Here is a 24553-nt window from a genome sequence, read left to right on the forward strand (position 1 = left end):
ACATAGGAAGAGTTGTTGAGGGTAAGGACCAGCTCCGCTAGGTGCAGGAGAGTATCGGTAGATGGAGATTGATTGGTTCTGCAGTCGATGAAGAAACGGAGGGCTTTAAGACCCTCCTGATGGGGGATGGAGGTGTAGAGTGACTGGACATCCATGGTGAAGATGAGGGAATGGGGGCCTGGAAAATGGAAGTCATGGAGGAGACAAAGAATCTTAAGATCAACTTCGCATTTATTGTGCAAAAATAACGATTTAATTTAACACAACCATTTAACACAATTTAACATAAGCATCAACTACAGTGGAATCAACATTGCAAAAACAACGATTCAATAACAACCAACACAATTCAACATTAACATCCAGTACAGTGTAATCAACACTCCCCACTGACAACGGCCCGATGTTCAGACTCTCTCGTCGGGATGATCGAAACTCTGGCGTCGAGACGGATTGCAACACAACAAGAAAAGTTTCCCCCTATTCCCCGCACCCTCTCCCACATAAAACATACGCAGAAACACCAAAACATACCTTTAACACACACTGAAAACAACAAAAACAGAGAAGAGCCATGACAGGCTGCTTGCAAGACGGCCATTACGGACTCACCCCTGTCCGTCTGTTTGTTTTTCTTATAGCAGTCAGTGTGACACCTGGCGTCTTTTTTCGGCTGTTTTGCCACGCCTCCTGCACATCAAATGTTAAATGTTCTACGTCCACCTTTTCCCCTGATCATGGGATTACAGTTTCAACTGCGGGCCAGATGCTTGCGAAAAAAAATAGTGACATAAAGAGTTGGAAAACAAGGGAAATAGAGATAAATATAAGTAATATATCATCATGAGAATGTATTACATCAACCCTTCCCCCATTGACAAAGACTCTCAAACCTGTGCATTAAATATTCTACTGAACAAGACTTTTTCTAACAAAGCAACCTTTATCTCAGCTCAGGCATTGAGAATTCACTGATATCTGTTAACATGGCAACCACAATTTTCTATCTAAGTGACATAAACACCTTTGCTAGAACTTTGAACAATACAATCATTCAGCTTTACCAAAAATGACAAAAGAGCCATACAGAATGAAACAGGATTTTTGAACACACTTTGATAAGTAACGTTTTTCATAACACACATTTCCACAGCATAACTTCTATATTAATAATATGAAAAATAAATAAATTGTAATTTTATTCTTAACACAACTGTAGATAAAGTTCCTCTACTTCTACAAGTTAACTTTAAAGGCTATGCCTGACTCCAGCAGAGTGGCGCCACCTTGCTGCAATCTTTCTACCACCTTATTGCAGTTTCTCAGAATGGCCATATTACAATAGACATTATTATTTGTCAACATTTAGCACAAATCCCTCTAAATCTTTCCTATCCTTGTCCAAATATTGATTAATTGTTATTATTGTATCTGCCTCAATCACAACCTGCCTGTATCTCCTCTGGTAGCTTGTTTCATAGACCCCGACCTCCCCCCCCCCCCCCCCCCCCCCCCCCACTCCCCTTTGTGTGTGGAAAGGCTGTCCTCTCACAATAAAGCTATAGTTCCTGATTCCTCGGGTCTGGGAAACAGATTCTATGCATTATTTCCCCTCATAATTTTGTACACCTCCATAAAATTATCCACTAGCCTCCTGCACATCAAAGAATAAAGCACTAGCCTGCCAATCCCACCCTAGGTCTGAGTCATGGCAACATCCTCATACATCTTCTCTGCACTTTTTCCAGCAAAATGACATATTTCCAAAGCTGGGTGATCAAATCTGAACACAATACTCCAGGTGCAGCCGCACCATCAACGTGTACAACTGTAATGGCACGTCTTAACTTCTACACTCAGTTGCCTTACTGATGAAAACCAATTTAGCAAAAACCTCTTCACTGCCCAATGATACCATTTTCAGGGAACTGTGTATTTTTACTCCTAGATCCTTCTGTTCTACAACATTCCCCAAGGCCCTACCATGTACTGTGAGAGTCCTGCCCTGATTTGACTTACCAAAATGGCAACACCTCACATTGATCTGAAGTAAACACCAGGAACCACTCCTCAGACCACTTGCCCAGCTGATCAAGATCCCGTTGTAATTCTTCACTGTCTATAATGCCACCCATTTTAGTGTCATCTGCAAACCTACCAAATATGTTATGTACATTCTCATCCAGATCATTGATATAAATGACGAACAGCAATAATCCTTGAGGTGCACCACTAGTCACAGGCCTCTAGTCGTAAACACAATCTTCCACCATTATCTTCTGCTTCGTACCACAGCATTAGCCACCCAGTGTTTTAGTGTGAAGTTTGAATCTTCTTTTGTAACACATGCAAGAAAATAAAAGTGGATTATATGCAACAAGCAAAGTTTATCTATTTATTATCCATCTCAAAACTATTTATTTATCTTCTCACCTTTTGACATCTCCTCCTCTCTCTTCAGGCCCCACCTTGATTATCATCGAAATACGCAGCGTGTCAGGTAGATAAAACGACATAATAATACAATAATAATAATAATAATAATAATAAATTTAATTATTGGGCGCCTTTCAAACATCTCAAGGACACCTTACATAGGTTAACAGGAATATAAACATATAATCAGAATAAAATAAATAATAAAGACATCACAGAAACACAAATTAAAAACAGAATTCAGTCCAAAAACAAAAATCAAAAACACAATGTGAAGAGAGAGCAGCGGCAGCTAAAGCGCGCCAGCGTCCACTCTCCCTTCACGGCAGCCATCTTGGACAAAGACTAACAGGATTACCTTACAGACAAAAAATCATCCCCCCACAATGGACACCACTGTGGGGGAAGGCACAATGTCCAGTCCCCATCCCAAGTTCACCCCAAAGTCAGGCCTATTGAGGCCACCGCAATTGCCTCTACGGAGGCCCGGTGTTCCTGGCCGTTCTCAACGAGTGGTCTTGCCCCGGCGTCTGGAGATTCCTCTCAGCGGCTGGGCCACCTGGAACGGCCGCTATCTAGCTGGAGACCGCGGCTTCCGAAGCCGAGAAGGCCGCGCCGGTTTGGAGCTCCCAGGCTCCTGATGTTGAAATCGGCGCCGCCCGCTCCGCTCCGCAGACCCGCAGCCCGGAGGTGTTGAACACGGCGGTCTCAGCTCACCAGAGCTCCAGCGCGTCGATCCAGCGCGGCGACCCAGGCAAGACATCGCCCGCTCCGCTCCGCGATAGCACTCCAGCGCTGTGCCGCCACCGAGGCCGAGGTGCTGGGCGGTCCCCGCCAGGAAACGGCGCTCCAAGCCCGCTGGTAGGCCACGAGGACGGGTCGATGGGCAGCCTGGAGAAAAAGCTGCCTCACCGATCAGGTAGAGACCTAGAAGTAAAATTGACCCCTACCCCCCCACATTAAAAAGTCCATATCTCCAACGGACAAAAAACAGGGCTCACTACAAACTTTTAAAAAAGCGAATTAAAACAGATGGCTGCTGGCTAGCAGCCGTTCCCCAAGATGGCTCATTATTAATCATTATTAATAACCAATATTATATAGGCAGGACTACACATTGTTCAATTTGTTCTCATAGTTTCTGTCAATGATGAGATAGGAGTTGTTTAATAGTCTATCTGAAGGAAAAGATGTTAGAGAGGGGTGATTTTGCTCATGTTTTGACAGATTTAACACATCATTATTTTATATGGCTAAAGCAAACAATGACAATAACAGGCCAGGTTTAGTGGTGTTGGTTGCTGGTGTGCTGGCTGGCTAAATTAATGTTTCAAACTCCTTCAATAGAATGCAGTGTGGTTGAAAGACTGCACCCCACCACATAAACAGTTTGACAAGTCTTTCATGCCCTTTTTGTTCAGTAAATAGACACATCTTCTGTATTCCATACAAATGAGGTTCAGTGCAGACTAAATTTACAGTGGAGGCAGAAACCCAGAAGCTCAATAATCAGATTTTCGATCTTAGACTGATTTTTGAAAATGTACCTTGCTGACCTAATGCTAGAAAATACACAATTTACGAGGTTCTATGAGAGGATCCTTCTATGTTAGGGTCATCTTTTATATCAGCTCCGGCCAATGAAGCAAGGCATCAGCTTTCTACCATGTATGAGCCTCAAGCAGAGATGTTCTAAAGTGTAGGCCTTACAAGCGGAAATAGAAACAAACATCTTCCTGCCGTGGATGGGGGCGATCCTGGAGGATCTATTTCAGATAGAAAATTGTGGGTGGAAAAGGGGGTAATCAGTGGTGAAGCCAGAACTGAGGATGGAAATGCAGAAGCAGAGAGATTCGCAAGGATGGAGCAGATTAGACTAGACTCAAAGAGGATGTGTATAATGATTGGGAGGGACAAGGGTGTTGAGTCTGAAGGAATGATCATTGGGAATAAAGCTGGGTTAAGGTAAAGATCATAAAGGTGCTGGGAGGGAGAGGGGATCATGAGGAATCCAATGTGCAATAAGGTTGGGGTCTAGGGCAAACACACCGGATGATGCGTAAAGAAGAAGCCTGATATGGGCAGACCTGATGATTCAGATATCTCAGGTAGGGTTAACCAACCCAAAGCAGGCTTCAACTTTCCGCTGGTTGTGATCTTTGATGTTCAAAGCCTGTGGCAATCGAGGGGTTCATGTTCTCATTTAAAATTTGCATGAGACATCATCTGACCATTGTGTGCCATATGGCAGCACAGCGCCATGTGCATGAAGATAATAAGCACGAAAGACCCAAAACAAAAATCTGGATGCATACTGCAGGCACACAATATATTCAATGCGAATGATATAACAATGAAGATCTTGATAACATTCACTCAAGTGCCACAAAAGACTGTTGTACCACACTATCTAAACTCCATGCCGTTATCTCAAAGCTAGCTATTTTCTGCAAAAATGCAGCTACATCAATTGGTCAATAGGTGGAAACACTGAGTTAAAGATAAAGACAGGAAGCAATGCAACAGCACAAAAGCAACATTGTAAAGAAGCAAGAACATTTTAATTGGATTTGATGAAATGTCATCAATCAATTTCAGTCTCCATGGGTGCTACTTGAACTGCTGGGTATTTCAAGCATTGCCATTGTAACTATACAATAAATACTTTTCATTTCCAACTATAGATCAGACCAAGGGAGCATTTAATTAGGCTTAAGGCAAAACCAATTGGTCTGAAAATTATATCAGATACTAGACTAAGTGGGGCCCGTTGGGTCCCAGCATCACACAGGAGGGCTGGTCATCCAACGCCATATTCCACCTCTCCACCAATTCTAATATTGGTGGCCAGTTGGGGGGGGGGGGGGGGGGCTTTCTGGAGCGCTAGTATGGGTGTTGTGGGCTGAAGCGACTGGTTTCCAGAGGGCTAGTATGCAAATTGTGCGCCAAATGGATTCTTGGGCTGGCGTCTCAGTCAATCAAGCCTATTGTGCTGGCAACTCACTCACTCACGGCTGGTGGGCTGGTAGTTGACTCACGGCTAATCCTTGAAATTCTATTTCAAGCAGGGTATAAGGCCACCAAATTCAAGTGCAGTTTCTTACCACTTCTAGCAGGGTGCAAGGCCACCAAATTCAAGTGCAGTTTCATTCCATTTGAAGTAGGGTGCAAAGCCACTAAAGACAGCGAGTCGTGACCTCTCCCTCCTCCATCTTGCAGAGACTGAGCCACACCCACATATCCAGGTTTTATAACCCCTCCCCCACGGAAAAGGTGTGACTTTCATGGAGTGATTGACAGGAGAGAGATTCTCAACATTTTTAAAAAAAACTACTAACACTTTTATTTTTCATTGATGGGAAGAATTCTCTGCACCTGCTCAGCGAGGGGGGCTGAGTAAGATGGCCAAAAATCGCAGCCGTAAGTGGTAGCGTTTTATCTAAAATCGATACACAGTGCAAACAGGAAGTAAGTGCATTTGCAGTCCTACCTTTTAACTTCAAGCCAAAGCACCCACGCCACCATAGGCAGTAAGTAGTGCATTTCAACTTCATGCCACCATTTGCAGTAAGTGGTGCCTTTCAACTTCAAGCCGATGCACCCAAGCCACCATTTGCAGTAAGTAATGCCTTTTAACTTCAAGCCATTGCATCGAAGCCACCATTTGCAGTAAGTAGTGCCTTTCAACTTCAAACCACACCCAAGCCACACTCAAGCCACCATTAGCAGTAAGAGGTGCCTTTCAACTTCGTCAAATCTCCCAAGCCACCATTTGCAGTAAGTAGTGCCTTTCAACTTCAAGCCAAAGCAACCAAGCCACCATTTGCAGTAATAGTGCCTTTCAACTTCATGCTACCATTAGCAGTAAATAGTGCCTTTCAACTTCAAGCCAATGCACCCAAGCCACCATTTGCAGTAAGTAGTGCCTGTCAACCTCATGCCACCATTTGCAGTAAGTAGTGCCTTTCAACTTCAAGCCAAAGCACCCAAGCCACCATTTGCAGTAAGTAATGCCTTTTCTCCTTCAAGCCAAAGCTCCCAAGCCACCATTTGCAGTAAGTAGTGCCTTTCAACTTCATGCCACCATTTGCAGTGCATTTCAACTTAATGCCAAAGCACCCAAGCTACAATTTGCAGTAAGTAGTGCCTTTCAACTTAAAGCCAAAGCACCCAAGCCACCATAGGCAGTAAGTAGTGCATTTCAACTTCATGCCACCATTTTGCAGTAAGTGGTGCCTTTCAACTTCAAGCCGATGCACCCAAGCCACCATTTGCAGTAAGTAGTGCCTTTCAACTTCAAGCCACAATTTGCAGTAAGTAGTGCCTTTCAACTTCAAGCCAAAGCACCCACAACAACATTTGCAGTAAGTAATGCATTTCAACTTCAAGCCATTGCACCCAAACCCAAGCCACCATCTGCAGTAAGTAGTGCCTTTCAACATCAAGCCACACCCAAGCCACATCCAAGCCATCATTTGCAGTAAGTAGTGCCTTTCAACTTCAAGCCAAAGCAACCAAGCCACCATTTGCAGTAAGTAGTGCCTTTCAACTTCATGCCACCATTTGCAGTAAGTGGTGTCATTCAACTTCAAGCCACACCCAAGCAACCATTTGCAGTAAGTAGAGCCTTTCAACTTCGAGCCATTGCACCCAAGCCACCATCTGCAGTAAGTAGTGCCTTTCAACTTCACGCCACCATTTGCAGTAAGTAATGCCTTTCAACTTCAAGCCAAAGCACCCAAGCCACCATTTGCAGTAAGTACTGCCTTTCAACTGCAAGCCAAAGCACCCAAGCCACCATTTGCAGTAAGTAGTGCCTTTCAACTTCATGCCACCATTTGCAGTAAGTAGTGCCTTTCAACTTCATGCCACCATTTGCAGTAAGTAGTGCCTTTCAACTTCAAGCCAATGCACCCATGCCCCCCATTTGCAGTAGGTAATGCCTTTCAACTTCAAGCCACACCCAAGCCATCATTTGCGGTAAGTAGTGCCTTACAACTTCAAGCCAAAGCTCCCAAGCCACCATTTGCAGTAAGTAGTGCCTTTCAACTTCAAGCCCAAGCAACCAAGCCACCATTTGCAGTAAGTAGTGCCATTCAACTTCAAGCCAAAGCAACCAAGCCACCATTTGCAGTAAGTAGTGCCTTTCAACTTCAAGCCAAAGCACCCAAGCCACCATTTGCAGTAAGTAGTGCCTTTCAACTTCATGCCACCATTTGCAGTAAGTAATGCCTTTCAACTTCAAGCCATTGCACCCAAGCCACCATTTGCAGTAAGTACTGCCTTTCAACTGCAAGCCAAAGCACCCAAGCCACCATTTGCAGTAAGTAGTGCCTTTCAACTTCAAGCAACAATTTGCAGTAAGTAGTGCCTTTCAACTTCAAGCCAATCTGCAGTCCGTAGTTCCTATCAACTTCAAGCCAATACACCCACGCCCCCATTTGCAGGTAGTGCCTTTCAACTTCAAGCCACACCCAAGCCATCATTTGCAGTAAGTAGTGCCTTACAACTTCAAGTCAAAGCTCCCAAGCCACCATTTGTAGTAAGTAGTGCCTTTCAACTTCAAGCCAAAGCAACCAAGCCACCATTTGCAGTAAGTAGTGCCATTCAACTTCAAGCCAAAGCAACCAAGCCACCATTTGCAGTAATAGTGCCTTTCAACTTCAAGCCAAAGCTCCCAAGCCACCATTTGCAGTAAGTAGTGCTTTCAACTTCAAGCCAAAGCACCCAAGCCACCATTTGCAGTAAGTAGTGCCTTTCAACTTCATGCCACCATTTGCAGTAAGTAATGCCTTTCAACTTCAAGCCATTGCACCCAAGCCACCATTTGCAGTAAGTACTGCCTTTCAACGTCAAATCAAAGCACCCAAGCCACAATTTGCAGTAAGTAGTGCCTTTCAACTTCAAGCCAATGCACCCCCCCCCCCCATTTGCAGTAAGCAGTGCCTTTCAACTTCAAGCCACACCCAAGCCATCATTTGCAGGAAGTAGTGCCTTTCAACTTCAAGCCAAAGCAACCAAGCCACCATTTGCAGTAAGTAGTGCCATTCAACTTCAAGCAAAAGCAACCAAGCCACTATTTGCAGTAATAGTGCCTTTCAACTTCAAGCCAAAGCTCCCAAGCCACCATTTGCAGTAAGTAGTGCCTTTCTACTTCACGCCACCATTTGCAGTAAGTGGTGTATTTGAACTTCAAGCCACACCCAAGCCAGGGGGGGGGGCTTTCTGGAGCGCTAGTATGAACCATCTTAGAACCAATAGACATTTGCTTTGCAAGCTTTAGAACCAATAGACATTTTTTGCAAGCTTTAGAATCAATAGACATTTTTGCAAGCTTTAGAACCAATAGTCATTTTTTTTTTTGCAAGCTTTAGAACCACTAAGGGCACTTACATTTGAGTAGACATGTGTTCAGTGTTATTCACAGCTCAGAGAAACGTGACCCTCTGCCTTCCTCCATCTTGAAGAGACTGTGTGGCACACCACTTTCTGGCTTTATAGTCCCTCCCCCCTGCTGCAGCAGAGAGAATGGGGAATTTTGTAAAAAACATTAATATTTCTGTCATTTTTAATCAACGGGAAAAATCCTCGGCACACATGCGGCGGAGGGGGTCTCTCAGCAAGGTGGCCAAAAATGACAGCCGTAGGTTGCGATGTTCTCTCGGACATCGCAGCACAGATGGCCAAAACCGGTCAAGAACAGACTTTTAGTACAGATGCACAACCTTTTATCCGACGAACCAAATAACGAAAACCTCCGAATAGCGACATTTTTTCAGTCCTTGAATAAAGGTCCTTGAAAACGTTTATCGAGGGTGGCCCGCAGAGGTGACAGCGGAACCTCCGGTCGGTCCTCGAAGAAAGGGGAACTAAATCCCCATTCATAAAAGAGAAGGTGAGGGTATATTGCGCGGGAGGGTTAATAATTGACAATATGCTGCTGCCTGCCCGCTGAGTTATAAAGTTCCCATGGTAGACTCACGATACACAGTGTATCGTGAGTCTTGCGTGGGAACTTTTTTAACTCAGCGTGCAGGCAGCAGTAGATTGTCGCTCCCTTCAGTTTCACCCCACCTACACCCACCCCTCTGCTTCCCGGCCATGTGTGTGACCCCTTCCCTCCCCTCTCCAGCTCCCCGCGCATTGCACCGGCGCGGGGGTTTTGCACTGTCTTCACGCCGGAGCCAGTGCCAGTCACCGGAGACGTCAGGACCAACGGGACACCGACCCCCAGGCCCACTGCAAGCACAGAGAACCCAGAGACCCACAGCCAGCAGCAGCCCAGCCCCGTTCCAATTCCAGAGGAACACGCTCTCCGCTGTCCCCGTAGGGGCAGCAGGTGATGGCTCGGGCTGTGACGTCTCCGGCCACCCCCCTGTACAGGAGCTGAGACTGGGAACTGTGGGGTTGTTTGCAGTTGCAGAGGGAGGGGGCAAGGGCGGTACAGTTCCCAGTCTCAGCTCCAGTCCAGAGGGGTCACCGGAGACGTCAGGACCAACGGGACACTGACTGCAAGCACGGAGATCCCGGAGACTCACAGCCAGCAGCAACTCTAGCCCAGCCCCGCTCCAACTCCAGAGGAACCCGGGTTGCGGATGAGGGGGTGCAGCTCGGGCTGTGGGTGAACTGCCACTTGTCGCTGTAGCGGCGCATCGGGGAGCGGGTTCCTGTTGGTCCTGACGTCTCCGGCCACCCCCCTGGACAGGAGCTGAGAGACGTCAGGACCACCAGAAGCCGCTCCCCGATGCGCCGCTACAGCGACAAGTGGCAGTTCGCCCACAGCCCGAGCTGCGCCCCCACATCGGGACACCGACCCCCAGGCCCACTGCAAGCACGGAGATCCCAGAGACTCACAGCCAGCAACAACTCTAGCCCAGCCCCGCTCCAACTCCAGAGGAACCCGGGTTGCGGATGAGGGGGCGCAGCTCGGGCTGTGGGTGAACTGCCACTTGTCGCCGTAGCGGCCCATCGGGGAGCGGATTCCTCTGGAGTTGGAGGGGGAGTGGGGTATTGTGCTGTTTGATGGCCCCCTGCTATCCCAGGGACAGGGAGACAGGACGTTCACCGAGGGCGGCCCGCAGAGGTGACAGCGGAACCTCCGGTCGGTCCTCGAAGAAAGGGGAACTAAATCCCCATTCATAAAAGAGAAGCCGAGGGTACATTGCGCGGGAGAGTAGGAATCCAAAGACAAAGTTGAATTAGCGTTCACCGAGGGCGGCCGGCAGAGGTGACAGCGGAACCTCCGGTCGGTCCTCGAAAAAAGGGGAACTAAATCCCCTTCATAAAAGAGAAGTGGAGGGTATATTGCCCGGGAGGGTATATCGCCTACCTGGAAGAAACCGGACATTTTTTCCAGGATGCCGTCTGCACACCAAAGCTCACCAGTTTATGTTTAAAGTTTTACTTAACGTTTATCTCATCTTTATTATTTATTCGGGGGATTCAAGAATCCCCGAGCTAGGCCGCCTATGTATCGTGAGTCTACCGTGGGAACTCTTTAACTCAGGGAGGCAGCAGCAGATTGTCGCTCCCTTCAGTTTCCCAGCGACAGTCACCTGCCACGGGAGAGAGATCATGCACTGTTGTAGGTCTCCTTTGCACGTCGGTGTTTCTGTCTTTCTCCACTCATTGTTGGCCCCATCTGTCACCACCCCCATCTACACCCCTCTGCTTCCCGGCCATGTGTGTGACCCCTTCCCTCCCCTCTCCAGCTCCCCGCTCATTGCACCGGCGCGGGGGCTTTGTACTGTCTTCACGTCGGCGATGGCAGCAGATCGGTGCGAGTCACCGGAGACGTCAGGACCAATTGGACGTCGAGCACCAGGCCCACCGCAAGCACGGAGAACCCAGAGACCCACAGCCAACAGCAGCCCAGCCCAGCCCCGCTCCAACTACTTAGGAACCTGGGTTGCGGATGACGGGGCGCAGCTCGGGGCGTCGTAGGGGCCCATCGGGGAGCGGGTTCCTGTTGGTCCTGACGTCTCCGGCCACCTGCTATCCTCCGGGAACTGTACCGCCCTTGCAGGAGAGTGGGGTTGTTTGCAGTTGCAGAGGGAGGGGGCTAGGGCGGTACAGTTCCCAGTCTCAGCTCCTGTCCATGGGGGTGGCCGGTGACGTCAGGACCAACAGGAACCCCCAGGCCCACTGCAAGGACGGAGATCCCAGAGACCCACAGCCAGCAGCAACTCCAGCCCAGCCCCGCTCCAACTCCAGAGGAACACGTAGGGGCAGAACCTGATGGTGTGCAAGGTAAGTCTTGGGGTGGCGGATGAGGAGGCGCAGCTCGGGCTGTGGGTAAACTGCCACTTGTCGCCGTAGCGGCCCATCGGGGAGCGGATTCCTCTGGAGTTGGAGGGGGAGGGGGGTATTGTGCTGTTTGATCGCCCCCTGCTATCCCAGGGACAGGGAGACACAGCGGCTTTTTAGACTGGTGGGCAATCACTTCCAAAGTTCTGCCCACACAGTCAGTACACCTCTCCTACACTGCATTTCATACAAACATTTATTCTGCAAGAAAAAACTACATTGAAGACTCAAACTCGCGACGAGTAACTGCCGGGATCAAGGCGCAAACTCGCGACCTTAGATCGCCTAAGGGCATGTAGCCCCGCTAGGGTGACATGAGTGCGGGAGGTGATTCAACGCTGCGGGCACATTTACAAATTGAGGAATTCATTCAACACACTGCATTTCATACAAACATTTATTCTGCAAAAAAAAACCTACATTGAAGACTCAAACTCGCGACCGAGTAACTGCCGGGATCAAGGCGCAAACTCGCGACCTTGCGGATATGAGCCGAGCACTCTACCACTGAGCCAGCCATTAAAATCTACGCTAAAAAATTTCCATTCCGAAGACCGACAAATTCTGAATTACGAAAAGTGTCTGGTCCCAAGGCTGTCGGATAAAAGGTTGTGCACCTGTAATATATAGATATAAACCAGAATTATGTTTATAGTGCATATCGGTTTTAAACAAAGCAGTTCTACTTCATTATATGTAGGAAGGAACTGCAGATGACGGTTTACACTGAAGATAGACACAAAATAGAGCAGTAGCTTTACTCAACAGCCAAAAGTCTGTAGCCTCTTTTTACTCTAGTACTTATTTTCACATGTTTAAATTTATTATCTGCTGTATATCGTGTTTTTACCATGTGTGAGCAAAGCACCAAGTCAAACTCCTTGTATGTATACATACTTGGCCAATAAATTTATTCTGATTCTGATTCTGATTCTGAAAGTGTTGGAGTATCTCAGTGGAACAGGCAGCATCTCTGGATAGAAGGAATAGGTGACGTTTTGGGTCGAGACCCTTCTTCAGACTTCATTATAGCCATTAAAATAATTACGGACATAAAATGCTCAAACCGTGAATATTAACTCAACAAAACTGGACTCTCTAGCGGTCAGCTCCAGTTACACAAAATTACGTTTTAGCTGAGCTGACTTTGTGTGAATCCAAAAGTATCTTTGTCTTGCGGATTTGCCAGGAAAGCCTATAAATGTGTGGTTTGGGGAATAATTCAGCTGCAGAACACAATGTTTAGGAAAGAACTGCAGATGCTGGTTTAAATCGAAGGTAGACACAAAATGCTGGAGTAATTCAGCGGGACAGACAGTATCTCTGGAGAGAAGTTCCACCTGCAGAACACAATGTTCCCTCCTGTTGTTAGAAGTAAAATAATGGAACCGGTTTGGTAATGAGATTTAAGAATGAATGTGGTGTATACACTCGGTGACCTTTTGCATCCTTCCGAATGTGAATATTGAAAATGCGTTGCATTGCATGCTTTAATACATCTGATAACATATTAAAGCTTGCACATATCACACCACTTACAATTTCTATTCCAGTGCAAGAACGTGGCAGGAATGAGCAAACTGCTAGGTCTCAAAAACGGTAATGCAAAAAATGTTAAGATCATCTCTTTTGGTGTTGTTAGTTCATGCTTAGCCAAGACCCCTAGAGACTTCATCAACCATTCCTCAAAACATTACTTTATAATTTTAAACATCCCAAAAGTGAAAGGCTTTCAGAGACTTCTTGGTCTGCTCTGGTTGCCTGCACCATGATCAACTCAGCCCACTGAGTTTCCAGTACATTTTTAAAAATTACAATTGCGCTCACACGGAACAAAACGCATGTTAAATATGAATCACTGGGATTTACTATAACAAGAAAATAAATCAATATTTCTTGCAAATGAACATTGAATAAATATGTTGGACGGTGTACACAATTCTCTACAATTTCTTGCGGTCTTGGGGGTGGAGCTGCTCCCAAACCAGGCTGTGATGCATCCCGATAATTCAGTTAATGCCAGGAATATTCAGAAACAGCTGAGTGCACTGGGAACAACAGGGGTCATGGACCAAAGAACATCCCAGCTGGCGTACTGAAAACATGCATTTAAGAATTAGTTGAGTATCTAATCAATACAGTTTCAATACAATGATCTATCTATCTATCTATCTATCTATCTATCTATCTATCTATCTATCTATCTATCTATCTATCTATCTATCTATCTATCTATCTATCTATCTTCTAAACTATTACTAAAACTCTCATCGTGTCCTCTTCTGGTTTGCATTGTTTGTAAATTTGTGCAAAAACGGTATTCTATATCATTAGGATTGTTTGCCACCTTACTCGCTGTTCTCCTCTTCTCCAAGCGTACCAAGTTTTGTTCCGATTGGTGGAATATTACAAAAGTTATGAAGGTCTAAAAAATTGTGAGATCAGCAGATTGGTCTTCTCTCCTGTCAGTCACCATGAAGGTAACGCCGCTTCCGGCACCTGCTGTCAATCACTGGGATGAGGAGAATAAATCCCCGGAGGTGTGGCTGAGCCCAGAGTCCGTGAGTGAGTGAGTCCAGAAGCTGTGAGTGAGAGAGTCCAGAAGCCATGAGTGAGTGAGCCCAGCCCCCCAGCCACCCAGCCCGAGAGCCGCCCAGCACGAGAGTCCCCCACACAACCTCCTCACCACCACACAACCCCTCTCCCCACACAACCCCTACCCCGCACACAACCCCTCCCCCCCACAAACCCTGCCCTCCCCCACGATCCCTCCCCCTCACAACCATTCCCTTCACAACCCCCGCCCCCCCCACAACCCCTCCCCCCAAAACCCCCTCCCCCAGCAATCCCCCCTACAACCCCTTTCCCCCACAACCCCTCCCCACCCCAACCCCTTCCCACTTACCCTCTCCCCCTACACCATCCTCTCCCCTCTCCTACACTTCCCCGCCCACACACACACACCCTTCCCTCTCACCCCACACCCTCCATGCCACACACCCCTCCATCCATCCCCTCCTCATCCCCCTCCCTTCCCCTCCTCTCCTCCCACACATGAAGTGGAGGGGGAGGGAGTGCTGGGGGATGAGGGGAAATGAGCCGCGCCTACACAGTTAGGGGCTATGGGTGAGTGGTGAAATATTGCGTTGGGGGAATGGGTTGCGTTGGAGGACCAGGCCTCCCGTGTGACAGGGACCCAACGGGTCCCACTTAGTCTAGTGAAGATTAAAGGCTGGAAACACTGCAGCAAATGGGACTAGGGCTATATCTAACTTTCTTGAATCGGCCTCCAATGCTGTGGCAGAGAATTCCACAGATTCACGACTTGCTAGGTGAAAATGTTTTTCCTCATCTCAGTCCTAAATGGCCTACCCCTTATTCTTAAACTCTGACCCCTGGTTCTGAACTCCCCCAACATCGGGAACATTTTTCCTGCATCTAGCCTGTCGAATCCCTTAAGAATTTTATTTGGTTCTACTGTATAAAATCTCCTCTCATCCTTCGAAATTCTGGTGAATATAAGCCCAGTCAATCCATTATTTCATCATCTGTCAGTCCCACCATCCCGAGAATTAACCTGGTGAATCTACACTGCATTCCCTCAATAGCAAATTGATTCACCAGGGTCCTGTACAACTGCAGTAGGACCTCCTTGCTCCTATAATCAAATCCTTTCAACATGCCATTTGCTTTCTTCACTGCCTGCTGCACCTGCATGCTTACTTTATTGTGGATGCATCTTACTTTATTGTGGATGCATCTATAAGGATATAGAGTCATAGAGTGATACAGTGTGGAAACAGGCCCTTCAGCCCAATTTGCCCAGACCTGCCAAGAATGTCCCAGCTACACTAGTCCCACTTGCCTGCACTTGGTCCATATCCCTCCAAACCTGTCCTATCCATGTACCTGTCTAACTGTTTTTTAAACGATGGGATAGTCCCAGCCTCAACTACTTCTTCTGGAGCTTGTTCCATACACCCACCACCCTTTCTGTGAAAAAGTTACCCCTCGGATTCCTATTACATCTTTTCCCCTTCACCTTGAACCTATGTCTTCTGCTCCTCGATTCCCCTACTCTGAGCAAGATACTCTGTGCATCTACCCAATCTATTCCACTCATGATTTTGTACACCTCTATAAGATCACCTCTCATCCTCCTGAGCTCCAAGGAATAGAGATCCAACCCACTCAACCTCTCCATTTAGCTCACACCCTCTAGTCCTGAGTACATCTTCGTAAATCTTTTCTGAACCCTTACAAGCTTGACAATATTATCCAGTGCTGAACACAATATTCTAAATGCGGTCTCATCAACATCTTATACAACTGCAACATGACCTTCCAACTTCTTTATTCAATACTCTGACTGATGAAGGGCAAAGTGGCAAAAGTCTTTTTGACCACCTTATCCACCTGTGGCTTGACCTTCAAGGAACCATGCACTTGTACTCCTAGATCCCTGTGCTCTACAACACTACCCAGAGGCCTACCATTTACTGTGTAGGTCCTGCCCTTGTTCGATGTCCTAAAATGCAACACCTCTCACCTCTCTGTATTAAATTCCATCAACCATTCCTCCGCCCACCTGACCAATCGATCCAGATCCTGCTGCAATCTTTCGCAAGCAGAGATACAGCACGGAAACAGGCCATTCGGCCCATCAAGTCCACGCCAACCAGCGATCCCTGTACACTAACACTATCCTACACTCTAGTGATAATTTGCAACTTTTACCGAAACCAAATAACTTACAAATCTGTATTTGGAGTATTGGAATAAACCGGAGCACCCGGAGAAAACCCACGGCATCGCGGGGAGAATGTGCAAACACCGTACAGACAGCACCCGTAGTCAGGATTGGACCGGGGTCTCTGGTGCTGTAAGGCAGCAACTCTACTGTTTGAATAATATCAATGATATGCGATAGAAATCCAAATCTTTTTCATTACCAGTACAGTGATAGAAATAGACACCCGATAAGACTCAACCCTTGATTTATGTTGTTTCAGGATATTTTTCTTGTTTTTATGCTCCATGTTATAATTTGTAAATTCAAGAAAAGTATAGTCTAAAAATTACATCATAATTACAGAGTAATGCAAATCTGACGCGTTAAAGTACAGACATATGACGTGACATCTCAGCATGCAACTCATCAGCTTCATGCATAGCTGCATTGCTCAGTGACGTTCATTGACCCCTCAGTCAGCAATTGCCTAACATGCCTCTAAAGATCTGTATCAATCTCTGTGTTCTCATCTGCATTTTGAAGCACATTAAATGGTTAACGGGCAGCACCGCACAAAGCCCAAAGCATTATGCATTACAGAAAGGCCTTATATACATAAAATCGTGCAAAGCCTTTTAGCTGTAGGTTGTCAATAACAACAGTCGAGAGGTAGCATGAGGAATGGGAGGGAAGGGCATTGAGTTGTTTTGGCATTTCAGAAATCATGACCATTGGATGAATAATCAAGCTCGCATTTACATTGTGCAAGGGCATATTTCACATGTGCTAAGGCAGACAACTTCTCTATGTCACTTGCAACAAGAGATCATAACTTTCATTCTGCAGGAATGCCCAATAGATGAAATCAGATACTTAAACCAAAATTCTAAAAAATACACACTGGTTCCCCACTTAATATTAACCCACAGTGTGCTGATTCATTGTAGCGCTTCTAGTCGTCCAGTCCCATTCCCCCACACAGAGACATCAGCCCATGCAGTGTCCTGCTGTGCCTGGAAGCTGAGTGTCAGGTACCTACTCTCCACTGCTGCTTCCCCAGCAATGAGTCCATGGCTCAGAGTGGAGAGCTGTTGTTGGGTGGGTAGGGGTGTGTAGTGAAGCTTGTGGCAGCGTCCTGGCTCACACACTGAGTACGGGCATTGTCAGGGACCAGCTGCTTGGATTGACATACCTGCTCTCTCATCACCTGTTGTTGGGTGTGATGGAGCCACCTAATTCCCCATCTCCTTGTTTCTCAATGATAATAAGATCAACAGTGGTTCCTGCTATTGAAGTTACGAGCCTAGCGAAATCTCCGGGCTTAGGAAAGCTGTGCAACCAAAGTGGAGACACCAGTTTCCTATACGTCCAAGAGGAGGTGATGAATCTGGCCATTGGATCCAGGCAGCCTGTCAGCACATAGAGCAGTGGCTGCACTCACCATGGGTGCAGGTGTAGTCAGGGTGCACCCTGAGCATCGGCCGTGGCACAGAGTGACAGTGAGACCCAACCCGGACTGTCCAACACCCCCAGGCCCTCATAGGCAGTCTCTCCTCAGCATGCTGCAGTCAGATTCATTCCTGGGCTCATGCCAGCCTCCTGGCACAGTAGAACACTGCAGCAGTAAGGCCAGGGCTTTACAACGGCTTCCAACACCTAGATTCCTGGCACAGTATCAGGGAAGAGCAAAGAGAGCAGAGAGCATCCTAGCAGAGAAGTTAGGTCATTAATGCATCTCCCTCTTCAGAATGCTAAAATTACCATTCTAGTGCTGATTCCAGGAGCACTATCCTTGCACTCTGCATTGCCAACCATGGTACAGATATAATTGCATTAATTTCCATTTAACCTGATCCATGTTCAGATATGCTAATCCACGCTACGTTTATGTACGTTATTTAAGAATATCCGAAGCCTTGAGAATAACTGCATTTAAATTAACATTTAAAGGTATTATTGTGATTCACAATACTAAAGGTACCTTAAGTTGAAAGGTTTGTTTTACCTAGGTACAAGAGGGTTACTGTGAGGCTTAGTAATAGCGATAACCCATAACAACTATGCATACAAAACAACACCACCATTCTTTAGTGCTCAGCTGTAATCACTTAGCTATGGGGAAGGAGCATCTATCGATCACAATAGCTCCCCCAGCTCCTTCATTTGAGCATGCATGAAAGTTATTTAAAAGCAGTAGCACATATGTTCAAAGGATTGTGTACATGAACAATGGACAAAAGACAATAGACAATAGGTGCAGGAGTAGGCCATTTGGCCCTTTGAGCCAGCACCGTCATACAATGTGATCATGGCTGATCATCCCCAATCAGTACGCCATTCCTGCCTTCTCCCCATATCCCCTAACTCTGCTATTTTTAAGAGCCCTATCTTGAAAGCACCCAGAGAACTTGCCTCCACCGCCCTCTGAGGCAGAGAATTCCACAGATTCACCATTCTCTGTGAGAAAAAGTGTTTCCTCTTCTCCGTTCTAAATGGCTTACTCCTTATTCTTAAACTGTGGTTCTGGACTCCCCCAACATCGGGAACATTTTTCCTGCCTCTAGCGTGTCCAAGCCCTTAACAATCTTATATGTTTCAATGAGATCGCCTCTCATCCTTCAAAACTCCAGAGTGTACAAGCCCAGCCGCTCCATTCTCTCAGGATATGACAGTCCCGCCATCCCGGGAATTCCTTGTAAACCTTTGCTGCACTCCCCCAATAGCAAGAATGTCCTTCCTCAAATTAGGGGACCAAAACTGCACACAATACTCCAGGTGTGGTCTCACTGGGGCTCTGAACAACTGCAGAAGGACCTCTTTACTCCTATATTCGATTCCTCCTGTTATAAAGGCCAACATGCCGTTCGCTTTCTTCACTGCCTGCTGTACCTGCATGCTTACTTTCATAGACTGATGTACAAGGACCCCCAGATCCCGTTGTACTTCCCCTTTTCCCAACATGACGCCATTTAGATGGTAATCTGCCTTCCTGTTTTTGCTACCAAAGTGGATAACCTCACATTTATCCGCATTAAACATCCTATGTGGGACCTTATCAAATGCTTTCTGAAAGTCCAGGTACAATCTAGGTCACAACCACATCAAATAATTGCAAGCATATAAACTTAATCCATAGGGCATTTCCCTGAGGTGAGGAGAGAATTGGAACTGAATGACAATAATTTCAATAACTTAATTGTATAAAATTGCCTCCACTGCAGTAAGATTCAAGGTGCTTCAGATTGTCAGCATATATAAATAAATTGTTCTTACTGAAGCAAAAACATTCCTTTTAACCTACATGGAATATTTATTTGCAGTCAAGCTTTGTACGAAACTGGGCTCTGCTGCCACATTTACTAAGAAAACACTTCAAAAACATTAGGTTCCAACATTAATCATTAAATAAATATTTGGCAAACTGTTCACGTTTATTTGGCAAACACCAAAACATGAGGTACATACTGAAATGTGTTAGTACCTTGTGAAATAGCAGTGGTTTCCCTTGCATGGAATATCACTGTGATTGAAAATGAGTCAAATCTATCTCCTTGCTCTCTCCCCAAGTGTCAAGGACAATTATCTTCAAATACCTATATCAAATATTCCCCAGATTAAAAATATCAATAAATGTTAAAATAAATTGAAAATATTTAATCACACGGCAGGAGGGACAAAGAGCATCTTTTCAGAAGATTAACATGAACATGTATGCAAAGATAAAGGGACATGGAGCATACATGGAATAGTTTATATATTGCATAACATCTAATTTCCAATGTTGTTCAATGTAATTTAATGTTATTTAATTGGGGGTACGGAGGTACAGCTGGTACGGAGGTACAGCAGTCTTGTAACACCAGTGAGCAGGGTTCAATCCTGACCTTGGGTGCTGTCTGTGAGGAGTTTGCACACTCTTTCTGTGACAACATGGTACTGGTTTCCTCCCAGATCCCAAAGATGTGTGGATTGGCAGCTTAATTTGGACTGCCAGTGTGCTAGTGAATGGTACAATCTGGGGGATGTTGATGATAATGTGGGGAAAATAAAATTGAAGTAATTTAAGATTAGCACAAATGAGTGGTTGATGGTCAGCATAGACTTGGTGGGCCAGTTGGCATGGTTCCCTGTTATATTATTTTATAACTCTATGACAGAAAATAAGTAACCACACTGCACTCTGCTTTCTAAAAAAACTGTCTGCAGGGTTGTTCATGGAAGCTAGAAAGAAATCCAGACAGAATTTGTTTTGTAATTTGTAATTGTAGTTTCCTGTTCAGAGTTGTATCAAATAATAATAATAATAATAATAATAATAATAATAACTTTATTTATAGAGCACTTTAAAACAACCACTGTTGCCACAAAGTGCTGTACATGACTAATCATGGACAAACAATTATTACACGACAATAAAAACATTAAAAGAGAGAGTAAATGTCTGATAGTTTGAGTAGGACGTCGACATTAACAGCAGCAAGGATTCCTCTCAGTGAAGCTATCTTTATAAATTGTTCAATACCTTGAAGAAATGCTGGTGTCATGAAGAATCATTCTACTGCATAATGGAGTTACAATTTGAACTATTTTCAACCGACAGATCACAGAACAGATCATTAGCGTAGATAACACCAATCCACTATATATGTGTGCGCACGGTGATTCACAGAAAGCAGACAAGGATGCACAGAGCGCCCAAAATTTAGTTTAGTTTAGTTTAGTTTAGAGAAACAGTGCGGAAATCGGCCCTTCGGCCCACCGAGTCCGCACCGACCAGCGATCCCCACACATTAATACTATCCTAGACGCAATAGGGATAATTTTGCAAATTGTCGATCACTTCAATCGGATCTTCCAAAACAACTTCTCTATCCCTGAGAAGGCAATGCAAAATTTCGAACTGGCATGGAAAATTATTTCTTGTAAATTATTGATTGGCCAGAGTGTTTAAAATATTTTCCTTCAAAAGATAGGCAAATTGATCTACCCAGTCATCAGTATTAGGCAATGTATGGGAAATCTGAAATTTGCTTCTCAGGAAAATCCTTACCTGATAATCAAAAACTGCAGAATGTTTAAAATAGAGAATAATACATATACTGTAAATGTTGAATATGGTCAGTTGGTCAAGCAGCATCTATGTTAAAAGAAACAGCGTTAACACTTCAGATCAAATATTCTTCCTCAGAAATACTAAATTGAAATCTAGAAATCTTTCTCACTTGCGATAAAGAATCTTTCACCTGAAACATTAACTCTCTATATCTTTCCACAGAGGCCAGCAAACAAGCATTTTCTCTTTCAATTTCATTTTTCATGTATTTAGACTCAACGGAATCACACAAAAGTAAAAATAAAAATAGGAAATTCTGATAAAACCAAACATCTCAGATTATGTTCAGAAACATTGCAGATTGTTTCGTGTTTCACTTACTGAAGATTCTTCAAACTATTGCAGTTTGATGAATCTTCTCTTTATATATGCTGCTTATTGGTTATTTGTTACATTTTAATTGGTATTTGCCATAATTCCATACTTTATAAGAATGCTGATCGCATTGGAATCTGTTGGTTCTTCAGAAAGCTCTTTCGATTTGATGACTACCCTGGTCTTCTGGAAGCTGATGTTTTCAAAATCAGCACTTACATGTATTTATTTTCTTACTATTGTTATCAAGATGTTTTTAATCCGTCTTGGATAGTCATTCTCTTGAATACAAACTTTGTCATTTGCTGTTTACATTTACATAATGCCAATTTATGGGAAATAGTTTTGTAAAGAAAATATATGACATTTCCATTCAGTGAAAATTTTATTATACATCCAAAAGTATTTCTGCTTTTTTGTCAATTTGCTGCATGCCAAATAAAATGGGCACTTCTAGTGACTAAATCAACAGTCATGCGTATTAATTGCTAACATTTCCATGTAATTGCGGTGTTGATATCATAAGGACAATTCAGTCTTATTTCTTCTTCCTTCTCTCTCTCTCTCTCTCTCTCTCTCTCTCTCTCTCTCTCTCTCTCTCTCTATATATATATATATATATATATATATATATATATATATATATATACACACACTTCCTTATCTATGTATCGCCCGCTCCCCTGACATCAGTCTGAAGAAGGGTCTCGACCAGAAAAGTCACCCATTTCTCTCCAGAGATGCTGCCTGTCCCGCAGAGTTATTCCAGCATTTTGTGTCTATCTTATGAACTACACTGTGCACTTGTGCAAAAAGGGGCCATTCAGCACGAATATCGTCCCACTCCCCTTAGATTATCCTCATCAACAGGATGGCATTAGAACTGTAGAATGCTGTTAGGACAGCAGAAGGACTGCAGACTTCCTGTGGTTCCTGAAAGTCTTAAAATCACAACCCTTTTACAAAGTTTGATGCCAGTGTTACCCTAAGCCAGGACAAATGTGAATTCTATTCCCTGCATATCCAATTGGTGTGTGAGCCCAGGCATCAAATGAAGCAGTTCAATACCTGGTAAGTTAGTAACAATAATGATGCCTTCAGTCTGTGGTAACTCATTGTCCTGGCTGCAGATAAGCATTGCATCAACAAAAAATGAGGGTCTTCTAAAGTCACCACTGATGCACAAACCACCATTACTGTTTGTGTGTAGCTTGCATAGAAAGTAACTGATGCTGCTTTGCTTTGACGAAGCAGATCAATAACATATGGGACTGACGCCCCCACTGTCGAAGCAGTCCTGAAACATTCAGCAGTGTGGATGTTAACATTTGTGGTGATCTGCTGAATAACACATAATGTCACCACCATTGGGTGACAATCCTGCCACTGTGGGTTGTGTGTGGGTGATGGGCAGATGGAACAAGGTGGGGAAGGGAAAGAAGTTGGGTGACAGGGGGCTGAATGGATTGGGAAAAAAAGGTGGGTGAGAGAACGTGAGTGGATCAGAGTGGAGAGAAAGAAGTTAAGACAAATTTGAAAATTCAATATTGATACCAATGAGTTGTAGACTACCCAGGCAGAATATGAGGTAATGTTCTTCTGGTTGGCACTTGACCTCACCCTGGCAGCAGAGAAAGCCGAGGACAGACAGGTTGTTGTGGTATTGAGAAGGAAAGTTAAAATGACATGCAACTGGGAGCTCAGGATGATGTTTTGACAGAGTGGGGATGCACAGCAAAGTAGTCGCTGAGCCTAGGTTTGGTCTCACCGATGTAGAGGAGGCCAGTTGCACACAAGTAAAAACAAATGGTGAACATGAAAATATCACACCATCTGCAATGTAATTAAAGTATACCATTCAACAGCACATCATGATGCCTATTCCCTCTTATAAAATCTACATCCCTGTGCAAATTAATTGAATCATGGGCTGATTTTTTTTTCATTCTCTTCAGGGCCTGTCCCACTTACGTGATTTTTTCGTCGAATTGCGTTTTGACACCTTTAAACATATTACCAAAATAACATTTGCTGCAGTTATGTCCTTTGGCCATCTCTTGTCAGTTAGTGTAATGTTTAACCTGTCAGATGGGTATAGTCGGTTTTAACCATATAATAACCATATAACAATTACAGCACGGAAACAGGCCATCTCGGCCCTACAAGTCCATGCCGAACAATTTTTTTTTCCCCTTAGTCCCACCTGCCTGCACTCGTACCATAACCCTCCATTCCCTTCTCATCCATATGCCTATCCAATTTATTTTTAAATGATACCAATGATACCAATGATACCAATGAACATGCCTCCACCACTTCCACTGGGAGCTCATTCCACACCGCCACCACTCTCTGCGTAAAGAAGTTCCCCCTCATATTACCCCTAAACTTCTGTCCCTTAATTCTGAAGTCATGTCCTCTTGTTTGAATCTTCCCTATTCTCAAAGGGAAAAGCTTGTCCACATCAACTCTGTCTATCCCTCTCATCATTTTAAAGACCTCTATCAGGTTCCCCCTTAACCTTCTGCGCTCCAGAGAATAAAGACCTAACTTATTCAACCTATCTCTGTTTTGACAGCTATTATCATATATCCTTGCAACCTGTATATTTTGTTATGGATAAATTATGTGGGAAGCCAGAGTGTTTCTGT

General features: G+C 44.9%; 1 long non-coding RNA gene across 3 annotated transcripts in view; it reads right to left on the minus strand.

The window, feature by feature from the left end:
* Window positions 1-213: 213 nt before the first annotated feature.
* LOC129701639 (uncharacterized) overlaps window positions 214-24553 on the minus strand; it is a 52676-nt gene continuing 28336 nt past the window's right edge. Inside the window, exons 2-5 of one of the 3 annotated variants that reach the window (XR_008724226.1) lie at window positions 14090-14324; window positions 8830-8950; window positions 2159-2334; window positions 214-769 (exon numbers count right to left, since the gene is read on the minus strand). This is a non-coding gene — a long non-coding RNA (uncharacterized LOC129701639). The remainder of the gene's footprint in view (window positions 770-2158; window positions 2335-8829; window positions 8951-14089; window positions 14325-24553) is intronic. The other 2 variants (XR_008724228.1, XR_008724227.1) reach the window with 2 other exon arrangements.

This window comes from Leucoraja erinacea, chromosome 11 (genome assembly GCF_028641065.1).
Source record: "Leucoraja erinacea ecotype New England chromosome 11, Leri_hhj_1, whole genome shotgun sequence".
Classification (NCBI taxonomy): Eukaryota; Metazoa; Chordata; class Chondrichthyes; order Rajiformes; family Rajidae; genus Leucoraja; species Leucoraja erinaceus.